We start from the raw sequence: 14,907 nt of genomic DNA on the forward strand, positions 1-14,907 counted from the left end.
CGTGTTTTTTTGCACAGTTTCGCTGGTCGCATTTCTTGTCCGATTTGCATCATTCAGGGGTCCGTCCGCCCCCCCCTCGTGTGATTCTTGCTGTTGCTTTTGGTATTCCGGCGTGTATTTTTCTCCGGAATTTTGGTCAAAGTTGCAATTTTTCCTCTATTTTAGAGTGGCGGGATTTCAGTTACACTTCCAGAGTTTGCGCATGAAGTCTTTGTTGTTGTGTTACTTTTAATGGCGGGTGGCCGCCAACTGAAAAGGTGCATTTACCGCCACCTACTGTATTTGTACGTCTTCAAAGTATGTGTTTTTTACGCTATACCGTATTTAAAAAAAAAACAAATAAAAGAAGGGAGAGTGACAAATAAAAACAAAGAGAGAGGAGGGAGAGATAGAGAAAGGACTTTGAAGGTCTGAAGGACGGGTCGAACGAACGCAGATAATAAATTACCCTCATGAGGGATTAATTAAAGGAAGCTTACCACAAAGACTTTCCCATACCGGGAGTTGAACCCGGGCCACCTGGGTGAAAACCAGGAATCCTAACCGCTAGACCATATGGGAAACAATTGCTACTTCTATTGGTTGATTTACCGAGCCACTTCCGTGATTATGTGTTTCGTACTTCTGAGGGCAATCGTGGTCTCTTACAAGCAGCGTCATCAGATCCACGTTGCAAAGATCACATACACTGCTTGGTTAGAACCGGTCAAGCTGATGAGGCTTTCAACAGTGCAACAGGTAGCGTGGCCGAGTGGTCTAAGGCGCTGGATTAAGGCTCCAGTCTCTTCGGAGGCGTGGGTTCAAATCCCACTGCTGCCAGTTCTCACGCCAAGCGTCGTGAGCAAGGAAGTTAGCAGGCTGTGTGATGTCTTCCGTTTGAGTTTAGCTATTATGAAATATATTTTCTAAATTTGGCCCTGGTCATAAACCAACCAGGGATTCTTTACTTCCTCCAAATGGCCTGCCAGCAGGGGCCCGTACGGGAACAACATAAACCACGTTGTTGGCAGGATCCGAAACCTAGGAGTAGTTTTGAGGCCCAAGCGCATAGTTGTAAAGTTCAGAGGGATGGCAATGTCAATCAAGAGTCTGCAGTTGAATACTTATTTACTTTGCAAAGATCGATCGATTGATCGATCGCTCGATCGCTCGAAAGAAAGAAATCAAAAGCCATAGGCTTAAAAATGGGGCACTGGCAAAGTAAACAAAATCCCATCACACACTTGAGCAGAAGAAGCCATTACTCTCGGGATTTAAATCTACGTGGGGAGACCCCAAAATAACTCTTTGGCCTCATTAGTCATCCCTGTCAAGGCGTTGCTGAATAATCTGATGTGTTATAAACATCGTGAACTTAGGCTAAAATGCTATGTTGCACCTTACCACCGAAGTACGCTTGTAGTTTGGGAATTTTGTTCACTGACAATTGCCAGAAAACCTTTTTGATTTTGAAAATAGAGCTTATTTGAGCATTTCCTTTACATCGACACACAGCGCCATAGGACCGGACTACTCGGGCTGACTCTGTGGCGCAACGGTAGCGCGTCTGACTCCAGATCAGAAGGTTGCGTGTTCAAATCACGTCAGGGTCATGTACTTTATTGATTCTTGTTATAGTGGGTGACCAGCATTCACTCATTCATGTTTTGGGGCTGTTTCATACCTGTCACTCCGCAATGATGCGACCTGCCAAGAGGATTAGTTCAAATGCACGTCATTTGCATTGGCCTCTAATACTCAACTGTTTGACAGTTTGGCCATTGCCCTCTGAGAGCTTTAGTTGTGAATGAAACTGCATATACACAAGTATAAATCAAATGTAAAGCATGCGACGGCCGGGAATCGAACCCGGGTCAACTGCTTGGAAGGCAGCTATGCTTACCACTATACCACCATCGCAAAGACTCGTGCTCCTGCAGTGCCGTGTCGCAAATCGGCGCCTGTAATTGATATCTAAAGTTCCATGCACACGGAACATGGTTTGAGAATCATTATAGAAACGTGTTTTTTTGCACAGTTTCGCTGGTCGCATTTCTTGTCCGATTTGCATCATTCAGGGGTCCGTCCGCCCCCCCCCCCCTCGTGTGATTCTTGCTGTTGCTTTTGGTATTCCGGCGTGTATTTTTCTCCGGAATTTTGGTCAAAGTTGCAATTTTTCCTATATTTTAGAGTGGCGGGATTTCAGTTACACTTCCAGAGTTTGCGCATGAAGTCTTTGTTGTTGTGTTACTTTTAATGGCGGGTGGCCGCCAACTGAAAAGGTGCATTTACCGCCACCTACTGTATTTGTACGTCTTCAAAGTATGTGTTTTTTACGCTATACCGTATTTAAAAAAAAAACAAATAAAAGAAGGGAGAGTGACAAATAAAAACAAAGAGAGAGGAGGGAGAGATAGAGAAAGGACTTTGAAGGTCTGAAGGACGGGTCGAACGAACGCAGATAATAAATTACCCTCATGAGGGATTAATTAAAGGAAGCTTACCACAAAGACTTTCCCATACCGGGAGTTGAACCCGGGCCACCTGGGTGAAAACCAGGAATCCTAACCGCTAGACCATATGGGAAACAATTGCTACTTCTATTGGTTGATTTACCGAGCCACTTCCGTGATTATGTGTTTCGTACTTCTGAGGGCAATCGTGGTCTCTTACAAGCAGCGTCATCAGATCCACGTTGCAAAGATCACATACACTGCTTGGTTAGAACCGGTCAAGCTGATGAGGCTTTCAACAGTGCAACAGGTAGCGTGGCCGAGTGGTCTAAGGCGCTGGATTAAGGCTCCAGTCTCTTCGGAGGCGTGGGTTCAAATCCCACTGCTGCCAGTTCTCACGCCAAGCGTCGTGAGCAAGGAAGTTAGCAGGCTGTGTGATGTCTTCCGTTTGAGTTTAGCTATTATGAAATATATTTTCTAAATTTGGCCCTGGTCATAAACCAACCAGGGATTCTTTACTTCCTCCAAATGGCCTGCCAGCAGGGGCCCGTACGGGAACAACATAAACCACGTTGTTGGCAGGATCCGAAACCTAGGAGTAGTTTTGAGGCCCAAGCGCATAGTTGTAAAGTTCAGAGGGATGGCAATGTCAATCAAGAGTCTGCAGTTGAATACTTATTTACTTTGCAAAGATCGATCGATTGATCGATCGCTCGATCGCTCGAAAGAAAGAAATCAAAAGCCATAGGCTTAAAAATGGGGCACTGGCAAAGTAAACAAAATCCCATCACACACTTGAGCAGAAGAAGCCATTACTCTCGGGATTTAAATCTACGTGGGGAGACCCCAAAATAACTCTTTGGCCTCATTAGTCATCCCTGTCAAGGCGTTGCTGAATAATCTGATGTGTTATAAACATCGTGAACTTAGGCTAAAATGCTATGTTGCACCTTACCACCGAAGTACGCTTGTAGTTTGGGAATTTTGTTCACTGACAATTGCCAGAAAACCTTTTTGATTTTGAAAATAGAGCTTATTTGAGCATTTCCTTTACATCGACACACAGCGCCATAGGACCGGACTACTCGGGCTGACTCTGTGGCGCAACGGTAGCGCGTCTGACTCCAGATCAGAAGGTTGCGTGTTCAAATCACGTCAGGGTCATGTACTTTATTGATTCTTGTTATAGTGGGTGACCAGCATTCACTCATTCATGTTTTGGGGCTGTTTCATACCTGTCACTCCGCAATGATGCGACCTGCCAAGAGGATTAGTTCAAATGCACGTCATTTGCATTGGCCTCTAATACTCAACTGTTTGACAGTTTGGCCATTGCCCTCTGAGAGCTTTAGTTGTGAATGAAACTGCATATACACAAGTATAAATCAAATGTAAAGCATGCGACGGCCGGGAATCGAACCCGGGTCAACTGCTTGGAAGGCAGCTATGCTTACCACTATACCACCATCGCAAAGACTCGTGCGCCTGCAGTGCCGTGTCGCAAATCGGCGCCTGTAATTGATATCTAAAGTTCCATGCACACGGAACATGGTTTGAGAATCATTATAGAAACGTGTTTTTTTGCACAGTTTCGCTGGTCGCATTTCTTGTCCGATTTGCATCATTCAGGGGTCCGTCCGCCCCCCCCCCCCTCGTGTGATTCTTGCTGTTGCTTTTGGTATTCCGGCGTGTATTTTTCTCCGGAATTTTGGTCAAAGTTGCAATTTTTCCTATATTTTAGAGTGGCGGGATTTCAGTTACACTTCCAGAGTTTGCGCATGAAGTCTTTGTTGTTGTGTTACTTTTAATGGCGGGTGGCCGCCAACTGAAAAGGTGCATTTACCGCCACCTACTGTATTTGTACGTCTTCAAAGTATGTGTTTTTTACGCTATACCGTATTTAAAAAAAAAACAAATAAAAGAAGGGAGAGTGACAAATAAAAACAAAGAGAGAGGAGGGAGAGCTAGAGAAAGGACTTTGAAGGTCTGAAGGACGGGTCGAACGAACGCAGATAATAAATTACCCTCATGAGGGATTAATAAAAAGGAAGCTTACCACAAAGACTTTCCCATACCGGGAGTTGAACCCGGGCCACCTGGGTGAAAACCAGGAATCCTAACCGCTAGACCATATGGGAAACAATTGCTTGTTCTATTGGTCGATTTACCGAGCCACTTCCGTGATTATGTGTTTCGTACTTCTGAGGGCAATCGTGGTCTCTTACAAGCAGCGTCATCAGATCCACGTTGCAAAGATCACATACACTGCTTGGTTAGAACCGGTCAAGCTGATGAGGCTTTCAACAGTGCAACAGGTAGCGTGGCCGAGTGGTCTAAGGCGCTGGATTAAGGCTCCAGTCTCTTCGGAGGCGTGGGTTCAAATCCCACCGCTGCCAGTTCTCACGCCAAGCGTCGAGAGCAAGGAAGTTAGCAGGCTGTGTGATGTCTTCCGTTTGAGTTTAGCTATCATGAAATATATTTTCTAAATTTGGCCCTGGTCATAAACCAACCAGGGATTCTTTACTTCCTCCAAATGGCCTGCCAGCAGGGGCCCGTACGGGAACAACATAAACCACGTTGTTGGCAGGATCCGAAACCTAGGAGTAGTTTTGAGGCCCAAGCGCATAGTTGTAAAGTTCAGAGGGATGGCAATGTCAATCAAGAGTCTGCAGTTGAATACTTATTTACTTTGCAAAGATCGATCGATCGATTGATCGATCGCTCGATCGCTCGAAAGAAAGAAATCAAAAGCCATAGGCTTAAAAATGGGGCACTGGCAAAGTAAACAAAATCCCATCACACACTTGAGCAGAAGAAGCCATTACTCTCGGGATTTAAATCTACGTGGGGAGACCCCAAAATAACTCTTTGGCCTCATTAGTCATCCCTGTCAAGGCGTTGCTGAATAATCTGATGTGTTATAAACATCGTGAACTTAGGCTAAAATGCTATGTTGCACCTTACCACCGAAGTACGCTTGTAGTTTGGGAATTTTGTTCACTGACAATTGCCAGAAAACCTTTTTGATTTTGAAAATAGAGCTTATTTGAGCATTTCCTTTACATCGACACACAGCGCCATAGGACCGGACTACTCGGGCTGACTCTGTGGCGCAACGGTAGCGCGTCTGACTCCAGATCAGAAGGTTGCGTGTTCAAATCACGTCAGGGTCATGTACTTTATTGATTCTTGTTATAGTGGGTGACCAGCATTCACTCATTCATGTTTTGGGGCTGTTTCATACCTGTCACTCCGCAATGATGCGACCTGCCAAGAGGATTAGTTCAAATGCACGTCATTTGCATTGGCCTCTAATACTCAACTGTTTGACAGTTTGGCCATTGCCCTCTGAGAGCTTTAGTTGTGAATGAAACAGCATATACACAAGTATAAATCAAATGTAAAGCATGCGACGGCCGGGAATCGAACCCAGGTCAATTACTTGGAAGGCAGCTATGCTTACCACTATACCACCATCGCAAAGACTCGTGCACCTGCAGTGCCGTGTCGCAAATCGGCGCCTGTAATTGATATCTAAAGTTCCATGCACACGGAACATGGTTTGAGAATCATTATAGAAACGTGTTTTTTTGCACAGTTTCGCTGGTCGCATTTCTTGTCCGATTTGCATCATTCAGGGGTCCGTCCGCCCCCCCCCCCCCCTCGTGTGATTCTTGCTGTTGCTTTTGGTATTCCGGCGTGTATTTTTCTCCGGAATTTTGGTCAAAGTTGCAATTTGTCCTATATTTTAGAGTGGCGGGATTTCAGTTACACTTCCAGAGTTTGCGCATGAAGTCTTTGTTGTTGTGTTACTTTTAATGGCGGGTGGCCGCCAACTGAAAAGGTGCATTTACCGCCACCTACTGTATTTGTACGTCTTCAAAGTATGTGTTTTTTACGCTATACCGTATTTAAAAAAAAAACAAATAAAAGAAGGGAGAGTGACAAATAAAAACAAAGAGAGAGGAGGGAGAGCTAGAGAAAGGACTTTGAAGGTCTGAAGGACGGGTCGAACGAACGCAGATAATAAATTACCCTCATGAGGGATTAATAAAAAGGAAGCTTACCACAAAGACTTTCCCATACCGGGAGTTGAACCCGGGCCACCTGGGTGAAAACCAGGAATCCTAACCACTAGACCATATGGGAAACAATTGCTTGTTCTATTGGTCGATTTACCGAGCCACTTCCGTGATTATGTGTTTCGTACTTCTGAGGGCAATCGTGGTCTCTTACAAGCAGCGTCATCAGATCCACGTTGCAAAGATCACATACACTGCTTGGTTAGAACCGGTCAAGCTGATGAGGCTTTCACCAGTGCAACAGGTAGCGTGGCCGAGTGGTCTAAGGCGCTGGATTAAGGCTCCAGTCTCTTCGGAGGCGTGGGTTCAAATCCCACCGCTGCCAGTTCTCACGCCAAGCGTCGAGAGCATGGAAGTTAGCAGGCTGTGTGATGTCTTCCGTTTGAGTTTAGCTATCATGAAATATATTTTCTAAATTTGGCCCTGGTCATAAACCAACCAGGGATTCTTTACTTCCTCCAAATGGCCTGCCAGCAGGGGCCCGTACGGGAACAACATAAACCACGTTGTTGGCAGGATCCGAAACCTAGGAGTAGTTTTGAGGCCCAAGCGCATAGTTGTAAAGTTCAGAGGGATGGCAATGTCAATCAAGAGTCTGCAGTTGAATACTTATTTACTTTGCAAAGATCGATCGATCGATTGATCGATCGCTCGATCGCTCGAAAGAAAGAAATCAAAAGCCATAGGCTTAAAAATGGGGCACTGGCAAAGTAAACAAAATCCCATCACACATTTGAGCAGAAGAAGCCATTACTCTCGGGATTTAAATCTACGTGGGGAGACCCCAAAATAACTCTTTGGCCTCATTAGTCATCCCTGTCAAGGCGTTGCTGAATAATCTGATGTGTTATAAACATCGTGAACTTAGGCTAAAATGCTATGTTGCACCTTACCACCGAAGTACGCTTGTAGTTTGGGAATTTTGTTCACTGACAATTGCCAGAAAACCTTTTTGATTTTGAAAATAGAGCTTATTTGAGCATTTCCTTTACATCGACACACAGCGCCATAGGACCGGACTACTCGGGCTGACTCTGTGGCGCAACGGTAGCGCGTCTGACTCCAGATCAGAAGGTTGCGTGTTCAAATCACGTCAGGGTCATGTACTTTATTGATTCTTGTTATAGTGGGTGACCAGCATTCACTCATTCATGTTTTGGGGCTGTTTCATACCTGTCACTCCGCAATGATGCGACCTGCCAAGAGGATTAGTTCAAATGCACGTCATTTGCATTGGCCTCTAATACTCAACTGTTTGACAGTTTGGCCATTGCCCTCTGAGAGCTTTAGTTGTGAATGAAACAGCATATACACAAGTATAAATCAAATGTAAAGCATGCGACGGCCGGGAATCGAACCCAGGTCAATTGCTTGGAAGGCAGCTATGCTTACCACTATACCACCATCGCAAAGACTCATGCGCCTGCAGTGCCGTGTCGCAAATCGGCGCCTGTAATTGATATCTAAAGTTCCATGCACACGGAACATGGTTTGAGAATCATTATAGAAACGTGTTTTTTTGCACAGTTTCGCTGGTCGCATTTCTTGTCCGATTTGCATCATTCAGGGGTCCGTCCGCCCCCCCCCCCCCCTCGTGTGATTCTTGCTGTTGCTTTTGGTATTCCGGCGTGTATTTTTCTCCGGATTTTTGGTCAAAGTTGCAATTTTTCCTATATTTTAGAGTGGCGGGATTTCAGTTACACTTCCAGAGTTTGCGCATGAAGTCTTTGTTGTTGTGTTACTTTTAATGGCGGGTGGCCGCCAACTGAAAAGGTGCATTTACCGCCACCTACTGTATTTGTACGTCTTCAAAGTATGTGTTTTTTACGCTATACCGTATTTAAAAAAAAAACAAATAAAAGAAGGGAGAGTGACAAATAAAAACAAAGAGAGAGGAGGGAGAGCTAGAGAAAGGACTTTGAAGGTCTGAAGGACGGGTCGAACGAACGCAGATAATAAATTACCCTCATGAGGGATTAATAAAAAGGAAGCTTACCACAAAGACTTTCCCATACCGGGAGTTGAACCCGGGGCACCTGGGTGAAAACTAGGAATCCTAACCGCTAGACCATATGGGAAACAATTGCTTGTTCTATTGGTCGATTTACCGAGCCACTTCCGTGATTATGTGTTTCGTACTTCTGAGGGCAATCGTGGTCTCTTACAAGCAGCGTCATCAGATCCACGTTGCAAAGATCACATACACTGCTTGGTTAGAACCGGTCAAGCTGATGAGGCTTTCACCAGTGCAACAGGTAGCGTGGCTGAGTGGTCTAAGGCGTTGGATTAAGGCTCCAGTCTCTTCAGAGGCGTGGGTTCAAATCCCACCGCTGCCAGTTCTCACGCCAAGCGTCGAGAGCAAGGAAGTTAGCAGGCTGTGTGATGTCTTCCGTTTGAGTTTAGCTATCATGAAATATATTTTCTAAATTTGGCCCTGGTCATAAACCAACCAGGGATTCTTTACTTCCTCCAAATGGCCTGCCAGCAGGGGCCCGTACGGGAACAACATAAACCACGTTGTTGGCAGGATCCGAAACCTAGGAGTAGTTTTGAGGCCCAAGCGCATAGTTGTAAAGTTCAGAGGGATGGCAATGTCAATCAAGAGTCTGCAGTTGAATACTTATTTACTTTGCAAAGATCGATCGATCGATTGATCGATCGCTCGATCGCTCGAAAGAAAGAAATCAAAAGCCATAGGCTTAAAAATGGGGCACTGGCAAAGTAAACAAAATCCCATCACACACTTGAGCAGAAGAAGCCATTACTCTCGGGATTTAAATCTACGTGGGGAGACCCCAAAATAACTCTTTGGCCTCATTAGTCATCCCTGTCAAGGCGTTGCTGAATAATCTGATGTGTTATAAACATCGTGAACTTAGGCTAAAATGCTATGTTGCACCTTACCACCGAAGTACGCTTGTAGTTTGGGAATTTTGTTCACTGACAATTGCCAGAAAACCTTTTTGATTTTGAAAATAGAGCTTATTTGAGCATTTCCTTTACATCGACACACAGCGCCATAGGACCGGACTACTCGGGCTGACTCTGTGGCGCAACGGTAGCGCGTCTGACTCCAGATCAGAAGGTTGCGTGTTCAAATCACGTCAGGGTCATGTACTTTATTGATTCTTGTTATAGTGGGTGACCAGCATTCACTCATTCATGTTTTGGGGCTGTTTCATACCTGTCACTCCGCAATGATGCGACCTGCCAAGAGGATTAGTTCAAATGCACGTCATTTGCATTGGCCTCTAATACTCAACTGTTTGACAGTTTGGCCATTGCCCTCTGAGAGCTTTAGTTGTGAATGAAACAGCATATACACAAGTATAAATCAAATGTAAAGCATGCGACGGCCGGGAATCGAACCCAGGTCAATTGCTTGGAAGGCAGCTATGCTTACCACTATACCACCATCGCAAAGACTCGTGCACCTGCAGTGCCGTGTCGCAAATCGGCGCCTGTAATTGATATCTAAAGTTCCATGCACACGGAACATGGTTTGAGAATCATTATAGAAACGTGTTTTTTTGCACAGTTTCGCTGGTCGCATTTCTTGTCCGATTTGCATCATTCAGGGGTCCGTCCGCCCCCCCCCCCCCTCGTGTGATTCTTGCTGTTGCTTTTGGTATTCCGGCGTGTATTTTTCTCCGGAATTTTGGTCAAAGTTGCAATTTGTCCTATATTTTAGAGTGGCGGGATTTCAGTTACACTTCCAGAGTTTGCGCATGAAGTCTTTGTTGTTGTGTTACTTTTAATGGCGGGTGGCCGCCAACTGAAAAGGTGCATTTACCGCCACCTACTGTATTTGTACGTCTTCAAAGTATGTGTTTTTTACGCTATACCGTATTTTTAAAAAAAACAAATAAAAGAAGGGAGAGTGACAAATAAAAACAAAGAGAGAGGAGGGAGAGCTAGAGAAAGGACTTTGAAGGTCTGAAGGACGGGTCGAACGAACGCAGATAATAAATTACCCTCATGAGGGATTAATAAAAAGGAAGCTTACCACAAAGACTTTCCCATACCGGGAGTTGAACCCGGGCCACCTGGGTGAAAACCAGGAATCCTAACCGCTAGACCATATGGGAAACAATTGCTTGTTCTATTGGTCGATTTACCGAGCCACTTCCGTGATTATGTGTTTCGTACTTCTGAGGGCAATCGTGGTCTCTTACAAGCAGCGTCATCAGATCCACGTTGCAAAGATCACATACACTGCTTGGTTAGAACCGGTCAAGCTGATGAGGCTTTCACCAGTGCAACAGGTAGCGTGGCCGAGTGGTCTAAGGCGCTGGATTAAGGCTCCAGTCTCTTCGGAGGCGTGGGTTCAAATCCCACCGCTGCCAGTTCTCACGCCAAGCGTCGAGAGCATGGAAGTTAGCAGGCTGTGTGATGTCTTCCGTTTGAGTTTAGCTATCATGAAATATATTTTCTAAATTTGGCCCTGGTCATAAACCAACCAGGGATTCTTTACTTCCTCCAAATGGCCTGCCAGCAGGGGCCCGTACGGGAACAACATAAACCACGTTGTTGGCAGGATCCGAAACCTAGGAGTAGTTTTGAGGCCCAAGCGCATAGTTGTAAAGTTCAGAGGGATGGCAATGTCAATCAAGAGTCTGCAGTTGAATACTTATTTACTTTGCAAAGATCGATCGATCGATTGATCGATCGCTCGATCGCTCGAAAGAAAGAAATCAAAAGCCATAGGCTTAAAAATGGGGCACTGGCAAAGTAAACAAAATCCCATCACACACTTGAGCAGAAGAAGCCATTACTCTCGGGATTTAAATCTACGTGGGGAGACCCCAAAATAACTCTTTGGCCTCATTAGTCATCCCTGTCAAGGCGTTGCTGAATAATCTGATGTGTTATAAACATCGTGAACTTAGGCTAAAATGCTATGTTGCACCTTACCACCGAAGTACGCTTGTAGTTTGGGAATTTTGTTCACTGACAATTGCCAGAAAACCTTTTTGATTTTGAAAATAGAGCTTATTTGAGCATTTCCTTTACATCGACACACAGCGCCATAGGACCGGACTACTCGGGCTGACTCTGTGGCGCAACGGTAGCGCGTCTGACTCCAAATCAGAAGGTTGCGTGTTCAAATCACGTCAGGGTCATGTACTTTATTGATTCTTGTTATAGTGGGTGACCAGCATTCACTCATTCATGTTTTGGGGCTGTTTCATACCTGTCACTCCGCAATGATGCGACCTGCCAAGAGGATTAGTTCAAATGCACGTCATTTGCATTGGCCTCTAATACTCAACTGTTTGACAGTTTGGCCATTGCCCTCTGAGAGCTTTAGTTGTGAATGAAACAGCATATACACAAGTATAAATCAAATGTAAAGCATGCGACGGCCGGGAATCGAACCCAGGTCAATTGCTTGGAAGGCAGCTATGCTTACCACTATACCACCATCGCAAAGACTCATGCGCCTGCAGTGCCGTGTCGCAAATCGGCGCCTGTAATTGAGAAGACTGGGTTGGTGACGTCATTTCCGGTGAGTGTGTCGCGTTTTCAGAGCTGTTCGTTCTTAGAGCCTTTTACCGATTAATCCACGAATTATACACACTATTTACGCATCATATACACGAAAGTGAACGTTTGATTTCTCCGCAAACAATCCGGAGCCTCAAGCCGCTCGCTTTTCAGTATTTCGTGGATTAAAAAGCCCTCCTCACTTTCTAGCTCCAGCCTGAACTAGCCTAGCGTAGCCTAGCCGCTAGCGTCATGGCTGGATCTACCTTTACCTGTTTGAGCTGTCATATGTCGAGTCAGAACCCTGGCTCCTTCTCTGACGATAGGTGCGTGAAGTGCAGTGTAGTGGTAGTTTTGGAGGCCAGGGTTACGGAGTTAGAAGCGCGGATCCGCTGTTTAGAGGAGCTTAAGTCCAGTTATAGTTCGGTTTTAGCGCGAGGGCTACCGGACCGCGCTGCAGGGCGTAGCATTAGCATTAGCAGTAGCAGTAAGGCCGAGCTCAGCCCCTCAGCGTCTCCCATGCAGCCGGGACTAGACCAGGAACAGAATAGGGACCATTTTGTGACAGTTCGGAGGGGACAAGGCGCTAAACGCCGAACCTCAGAGCGCCGTGAGCTTCACGTCTATAATAGGTTTTCTCCCCTCAGCGATCACACGCCCGCTGAACACACGAGAGAAACTCTTGTAATCGGGAGTTCTATTGTTAGAGACGTGAAGCTGCCAGTCGCTAGCGTTAGGTGTTACCCGGGGGCCAGAATGGGTGACATCGAAGGAAACCTTAGGATCTTAAAGCGGAGTAGGACCCGTTTCCGGCGAGTCGTGGTTCACGCAGGCGGTAACGACGCCCGGCGGAGACAATCAGAGGTGCTCAAAGTTCAAGTAGCCGCGGTGTGTGACCTAGCGAAGTCGATGTCGGACACTGTAATATTTTCTGGTCCCCTGCCCAATCGGATCAATGCTGAATTGTACAGCCGTCTCTCAGCATTCAACAACTGGTTATCCAGATGGTGCCCTCAAAACAACGTTGTCTTTATTGATAACTGGAGTGCGTTTTGGGGAAAGCCCGGGCTCATACGCAGGGATGGCATCCATCCGACTTCGGAGGGTACATCCCTATTAGTTCGGAATTTGACCGATAGTCTTAGTCGTGTTAAGTGACCATCTAGGGATGAGCCCCAGGTGCAGAGCAGCAGTTCAAGACGCTCCTCTGTCGCTGAACTCTCGCCCGTTCTGTTACCTGTGAAGACTTCAGATTCAAGACAGATAGAGACTGTGTGTGTCCCTCGTGTCCCTCGTACGAATAATGCCAAAAAGTCACATCTCAGAAAAAATATTTCAGGCGTCAGACCAAATAACTTAAGGAAAATAACAATCACAAATACACAAATGAATAAACACGTAAAATGTGGACTGCTAAACATTAGAGCAATTTCCTCCAAATCGCTCTTAGTTAATGAATTAATTAGTGACTATAACATAGATCTTCTAGCTCTAACTGAAACGTGGCTTCAACAAGACGACTACGTCAGACTAAATGAGTCCACCCCACCCACCCATGTTAACTTTCAGACTGCCAGGAGCACAGGCCGAGGTGGTGGTGTGGCAGTGATCTCCCACTCAAGCCTACTCATGAGCCCTAAAACTAACAATGCATTTCACTCATTTGAAAGCCTTATGCTGTCGATCACATGTCTAAATATGAAAAACCAAAAAGGAGTTTTGTTCATAGTTATCTACCGACCTCCTGGTCCCTATTCAGAGTTTTTAACAGAGTTTTCTGACTTTATATCAAACTTAGTGTTAGCCTGGGATAAAATAGTTATAGTTGGAGACTTTAATATCCACGTGAACATGAGTGATGACGCTCTCAGTAATGCCTTCAGCGCCTTGTTAGACAGCATTGGTTTCACTCAGAATGTAAATAAACCGACTCACACTCACAAGAACACTCTGGATCTTGTCCTAACGTATGGAACAGAGATTAGTGACCTCATTGTCCTCCCTCAAAACCCTATATTGTCAGATCATTTCCTAATTACCTTTCAGTTTATTCTTAAAGATCATCCAGTCCCACAAAATAAAGTTATAATGAAAAGGACAATATCTGAAAAATCTATCTCAAAATTCAAAGAAATAATAGAGCCAATATTCAGTGACATGTCATGTGATCCTGCTGAGAACAGTTTTAGTCCCAGTTTAAGTGATCAATGTGTCGACTTGACCATGAATTCTCTGAAGTCTGCTCTTGACGTTGTAGCGCCGTTAAAACAGAAGGTCATTAGGCCAAAGCGCGCCTCCCCATGGTACAACCAAGAACTGCGTTCACATAAACAAAAAGTTAGAAAGTTAGAGGGATTATTTCGTCGCTCTCACACCGAAGAATCTCTAAAAGCATGGAAAAGTTGCCTGCTGTCCTATAAGCAGGCTCTGCATAAGGCCCAAACCAGATATTATTCAAATCTAATAGAAGTCAACAAAAGTAACACTAAATTCCTTTTCAGCACTGTAGCTAGGCTAACAAACTGTCACAGTGCAGTAGAGCCCTCAATCCCAGCTACACTTAGCTCTGATGATTTCCTCCTATTTTTTAACAATAAAATAAAAACAATCAGAGATAAATTAGATGAAATTACCCCGGCTATTAGCCCTGAACTAGCCCAAGCTGTAAATCTAACGTCCCATATAAATCCACCTGTAAACCTAGAAAGGTTCACAGCTGCTGATCAAGCAGAGATAACTTCAGCCATTATGTCCTCTAAAAGCTCATCTTGTGTCCTAGACCCCATTCCAAGCAGACTCCTCAAAGACATTCTTCCCCTAATTATAGACCCTATTCTTAATATAATAAATACTTCACTCCAAAGTGGCTATGTTCCACAGTCCTTCAAACATGCAGTCATTAAACC

At 45.1% G+C, this 14,907-nt stretch overlaps 20 non-coding genes across 20 annotated transcripts; 12 read left to right on the forward strand and 8 right to left on the reverse strand.

Moving 5' to 3' along the window:
• Positions 1 to 489: 489 nt before the first annotated feature.
• Positions 490 to 561, reverse strand: trnae-uuc (transfer RNA glutamic acid (anticodon UUC)). The gene has a single exon. It is a non-coding gene; the product is annotated as a tRNA-Glu (tRNA).
• Positions 562 to 737: 176 nt separating this feature from the next.
• Positions 738 to 819, forward strand: trnal-aag (transfer RNA leucine (anticodon AAG)). Its single transcript has one exon. It is a non-coding gene; the product is annotated as a tRNA-Leu (tRNA).
• Positions 820 to 1,520: 701 nt separating this feature from the next.
• trnaw-cca (transfer RNA tryptophan (anticodon CCA)) lies at positions 1,521 to 1,592 on the forward strand. The gene has a single exon. It is a non-coding gene; the product is annotated as a tRNA-Trp (tRNA).
• A 235-nt stretch (positions 1,593 to 1,827) lies between these two features.
• Positions 1,828 to 1,899, reverse strand: trnag-ucc (transfer RNA glycine (anticodon UCC)). Its single transcript has one exon. It is a non-coding gene; the product is annotated as a tRNA-Gly (tRNA).
• Positions 1,900 to 2,493: 594 nt separating this feature from the next.
• On the reverse strand, positions 2,494 to 2,565 carry trnae-uuc (transfer RNA glutamic acid (anticodon UUC)). The gene has a single exon. It is a non-coding gene; the product is annotated as a tRNA-Glu (tRNA).
• A 176-nt stretch (positions 2,566 to 2,741) lies between these two features.
• trnal-aag (transfer RNA leucine (anticodon AAG)) lies at positions 2,742 to 2,823 on the forward strand. Its single transcript has one exon. It is a non-coding gene; the product is annotated as a tRNA-Leu (tRNA).
• A 701-nt stretch (positions 2,824 to 3,524) lies between these two features.
• Positions 3,525 to 3,596, forward strand: trnaw-cca (transfer RNA tryptophan (anticodon CCA)). The gene has a single exon. It is a non-coding gene; the product is annotated as a tRNA-Trp (tRNA).
• Positions 3,597 to 3,831: 235 nt separating this feature from the next.
• trnag-ucc (transfer RNA glycine (anticodon UCC)) lies at positions 3,832 to 3,903 on the reverse strand. Its single transcript has one exon. It is a non-coding gene; the product is annotated as a tRNA-Gly (tRNA).
• A 595-nt stretch (positions 3,904 to 4,498) lies between these two features.
• Positions 4,499 to 4,570, reverse strand: trnae-uuc (transfer RNA glutamic acid (anticodon UUC)). The gene has a single exon. It is a non-coding gene; the product is annotated as a tRNA-Glu (tRNA).
• A 176-nt stretch (positions 4,571 to 4,746) lies between these two features.
• trnal-aag (transfer RNA leucine (anticodon AAG)) lies at positions 4,747 to 4,828 on the forward strand. The gene has a single exon. It is a non-coding gene; the product is annotated as a tRNA-Leu (tRNA).
• Positions 4,829 to 5,533: 705 nt separating this feature from the next.
• trnaw-cca (transfer RNA tryptophan (anticodon CCA)) lies at positions 5,534 to 5,605 on the forward strand. Its single transcript has one exon. It is a non-coding gene; the product is annotated as a tRNA-Trp (tRNA).
• Positions 5,606 to 6,509: 904 nt separating this feature from the next.
• trnae-uuc (transfer RNA glutamic acid (anticodon UUC)) lies at positions 6,510 to 6,581 on the reverse strand. The gene has a single exon. It is a non-coding gene; the product is annotated as a tRNA-Glu (tRNA).
• Positions 6,582 to 6,757: 176 nt separating this feature from the next.
• Positions 6,758 to 6,839, forward strand: trnal-aag (transfer RNA leucine (anticodon AAG)). The gene has a single exon. It is a non-coding gene; the product is annotated as a tRNA-Leu (tRNA).
• Positions 6,840 to 7,544: 705 nt separating this feature from the next.
• Positions 7,545 to 7,616, forward strand: trnaw-cca (transfer RNA tryptophan (anticodon CCA)). Its single transcript has one exon. It is a non-coding gene; the product is annotated as a tRNA-Trp (tRNA).
• A 904-nt stretch (positions 7,617 to 8,520) lies between these two features.
• trnae-uuc (transfer RNA glutamic acid (anticodon UUC)) lies at positions 8,521 to 8,592 on the reverse strand. Its single transcript has one exon. It is a non-coding gene; the product is annotated as a tRNA-Glu (tRNA).
• A 176-nt stretch (positions 8,593 to 8,768) lies between these two features.
• Positions 8,769 to 8,850, forward strand: trnal-aag (transfer RNA leucine (anticodon AAG)). Its single transcript has one exon. It is a non-coding gene; the product is annotated as a tRNA-Leu (tRNA).
• Positions 8,851 to 9,555: 705 nt separating this feature from the next.
• On the forward strand, positions 9,556 to 9,627 carry trnaw-cca (transfer RNA tryptophan (anticodon CCA)). Its single transcript has one exon. It is a non-coding gene; the product is annotated as a tRNA-Trp (tRNA).
• Positions 9,628 to 10,530: 903 nt separating this feature from the next.
• Positions 10,531 to 10,602, reverse strand: trnae-uuc (transfer RNA glutamic acid (anticodon UUC)). The gene has a single exon. It is a non-coding gene; the product is annotated as a tRNA-Glu (tRNA).
• Positions 10,603 to 10,778: 176 nt separating this feature from the next.
• trnal-aag (transfer RNA leucine (anticodon AAG)) lies at positions 10,779 to 10,860 on the forward strand. Its single transcript has one exon. It is a non-coding gene; the product is annotated as a tRNA-Leu (tRNA).
• A 705-nt stretch (positions 10,861 to 11,565) lies between these two features.
• trnaw-cca (transfer RNA tryptophan (anticodon CCA)) lies at positions 11,566 to 11,637 on the forward strand. The gene has a single exon. It is a non-coding gene; the product is annotated as a tRNA-Trp (tRNA).
• The last annotated feature ends 3,270 nt before the right edge of the window (positions 11,638 to 14,907 follow it).

This window comes from Eucyclogobius newberryi, unplaced genomic scaffold, assembly GCF_026437365.1.
Source record: "Eucyclogobius newberryi isolate DKJ021-1_F unplaced genomic scaffold, fEucNew1.0.hap1 SCAF_11, whole genome shotgun sequence".
NCBI lineage: Eukaryota > Metazoa > Chordata > Actinopteri > Gobiiformes > Gobiidae > Eucyclogobius > Eucyclogobius newberryi.